This window comes from Oratosquilla oratoria, chromosome 17 (assembly GCF_046742065.1).
Source record: "Oratosquilla oratoria isolate Oo_2021 chromosome 17, ASM4674206v1, whole genome shotgun sequence".
Taxonomy (NCBI): domain Eukaryota; kingdom Metazoa; phylum Arthropoda; class Malacostraca; order Stomatopoda; family Squillidae; genus Oratosquilla; species Oratosquilla oratoria.
Window position 1 is genome coordinate 23500515 of NC_134793.1, and position 3585 is coordinate 23504099.

Here is a 3585-nt window from a genome sequence, read left to right on the forward strand (position 1 = left end):
CCTTACATAAATTTTATATAAATCCTTGGAAGGAAAATACTTTTTTTTCAAATACCATCGTAAGATTCTTACGGTGGTATTCTTTAAAAAGATTCTTTCCTGATATAAATCTTTTCTTATGTAAATCTTATATAAATACTTGGAATGGAAAGATTTTAAGAATACCACCGTACGAATCTTACGGTGGTATTCTTAAAAAAATATTTCCTAATATAGATATTTTCTTATATAAATATTATATAAATCTTTGGAAGGGAAATTTTTTTTTAAGAATACCACTGTGAGTGCCACGACTGAGTATTCTCCAACTATCCCGTTGTACTTACCATTGTAAGCAAACTCGCAACATCGAGTATTTCTACGCACGCCTCCAAGAATACATTCTGTTTTCAAACGGACATATATATATATATATATATATATATATATATATATATATATATACTTATATACTTACCTCACTACTTCTGTATAAATACTTGTTGTTCTCCACTCAGTAATTCACATCTGCAGAAGAGGATCACAGATAGTGATCGAAATACACGGATCTTTTTTTCTTTCGCTTTTTCTTTTCCGAAAGTGGGTCATTAGTATAATATATATATATATATATATATATAAATATATATATATATATATATATATATATATATATATATATATATATATATATCAAAACACACATTGAATGGACCCCTGTATATAGATTTGTATCATATCAATCACATCCCCTAAGGGACGATACATCATCTGTACTTCATCAGGGTGGCTTGGCCCGGCTTGATAAGGTTGTCTGTGTAATGAGAAGTACGTCATGTAAAGTTGTCGTTGGTGTATTGGAATGGCTGCGGCTGTGAAAGAAGTTTGAAAACAGTGTAATCAACTCGAGCGTAACGATTAGGTGCTGACATATCTATGCGACACTGACCTACCGCACCTCTAACGTCCACCGTCGTGAAGATAAGAACATATGAATGAAGGAGACTTTAAGAGACTGTAAGGCCTACACTACGCAGTTTCATTTGGGAAACTATGAAAGTGCTTTGCAATTACCCCAAGGTTATTTATGTTTATATATCAATCAGTAATGGATTTAAATTGGACAAATTTAGATTTAAGAAGGAAATAGGCAAGAATTGATTTAGTAATTGAATGGTCAACGAATGGAATAGACTTAGTAACCATGTAGCAGTGAGCGCTGAAACTATCGGTTGTTTTGAGCAAAGGTTGGACAACTTTATGGATGGGGATGACAGTCGGTAACGGACACGGAACTGCCCAGTGTAGGCCTTATGGTCTCTTGGGGTCTCCTTCATTCTTATGTCCTTATACAAATAGTGCAATGGAATACATTGTATCTATATTTACTTATGATAGGTGTGCGAAAATACAGGTGGTCATTTGTATCTAGTATATATCCAAGAAGGCTTAGACAAACTTGGTCCTTAGAGTGGCAAACTAGAATTAACTTCAATGTAAAGTTTTGCTCATTGGTAAAGATAACACATGAACAACAACAAATTACTTGGAAAAATTTGATCAAAGTAGAGAAAGAAAAAGATCGTTGTGTTATCATCTGTAACGAGTATGGATTTTCAAAGCATTGTATCACTTCAGAGGAAGTAAATATGATTCTAGATCTTGTGGCACAATCCTTTGTCTCTAGAAGTCCAAATATAATCAACTGACGAGATCTTTACATTCCTCCACATTTGAAATATGTTGTACTTCGTATGGGCTCCAATTTTCGTTCAAGAAATTGACGGGCTGAATGCAGTGGACATGTGAAAAAAAAATACAAAACTTACCTAAAACGCTATTATTTATATTCCCTAAAATGAGGAGACTAGAGGGATGCAGGTTTTTAAGGTTCTAAAGAGAATTGGTAACTTAAAAACATAATATTTCCGCAGATTTTGCAAACTACGTGTGTGTGTGTGTGTGTGTGTGTGTGTGTGTGTGTGTGTGTGTGTGTGTGTGTGTGTGTGTGTGTGTGTGTGTGTGTGTGTGTTTGTATCTGTGTGTGTGTGTGTGTGTGTGTGTGTGTGCAATGGCATGAAATTGTCATAACATAGATGTTATCTAAATATAGGTAGAAACAACTTCGCACACCAAGTAGTCGATGAATGAACTCCACACAGAGACGATGGAATGCACTACAGTTCAGACAGTTTAAAGTTTTAAGATTCAATCGGTTATACGCCTAAGCAATGTGCAGTAATCTCTACTAATTGGTTATTTTCTGTTTGCCATTGTATTTGCCTGTTTGTTCGTTTATTTAACTTAATTCTGTTTTCTGTATCATGTTGTTTTATTTTACCAGTGTAATCTACTGTAATCTACTTATTACTCCACGTGCATCCAACGTTTGTTGTACACTAATCGATTAAACAATCCATTCTCATCCACACAAAGAGCCAGTCACTCCTTGAACGTACTCTTTACCTACTTCCGTATTAAGGTCTCCCAATATAATGTCTTTCTCTCTTGTTTTGTAAGACTCGGTATATATTCACTAAGTCCTACTCTTAATGTTTTTTTTTTTTTTTTTTTTTTTTTTTTTTTGAGGTTGTGATGTCCATACACACACAATGACTAATTATTCTTGGAAAAAAAATCTATAGACATTCTTCGGTTATTCTTCCCTCTGTGTGTCCACACACACCTGTATTTACTAAATCCCGCCACGTCCATTTTCCCTCCATTTTTAATTCTCACTTTGGTTTTACTCAATGTCAGGATACTCATCCTATTTTTGGCCATGACTTGCACTATCATTTCGCATCATAACATCCACGTAGACCCTAATAAAAATACTATAAGGATTGGGATCCTTTGGTTGACGAGCAACCAACCACGCAGGACATTCGTCACATCCATCACATACGCGTATGCTCAAACAGAATACTCTAAGTACTGAGAACCCATTGACAACTCATGACGTCATCAACACCATTTCCCCTGGAATTCTGGAATTCAAGAAAAGACCACCTCGCTTGCGCGGGATCGGGTTTTGTGGGAGGGGAAGAACGTCTGTTAGAAAATGAAAAGATAGTAGTGTATAAAAGAGGGCTATTGCCACCGGGCGAATCGCGAGCAATTAGGGGCTAGATTGTTGTCATGGCATAGGAGGACTTGACCACACTTGGAGGTAAGCTCTATTCCCTTTCCACTTCCCTATTTATAGCAAAACCCTTTTGAAGATGTGGAGTTGCCAACTACACAATAAACATCGTTGTTATTTTCTTTTAATTCTTACAAACGCCCAGGTGATATTTGTCTCTCTAACCCCAGGAAAACATCATAAATGTAATTATTTTGAGTAATTGGTATTCATATTATCAGTAAGTCTTTCATCCGTGAAATTATATCCTTCATTCAACTCTGGAAAACTACGGAAGAGGAGGCTTAAAATATGACGATAACAAAACTATTTTTGAACATCTTTTCACATCCCTATTTTATTACAAATTAATTAACGAATGACATGGCGTTGGTATTCGTGAAATATTTTGACATCAAATATCATTTCTTTTTAATAACGGGTTGCAGTGCCTCAAAATGAATAAATAAATAAATAAATAA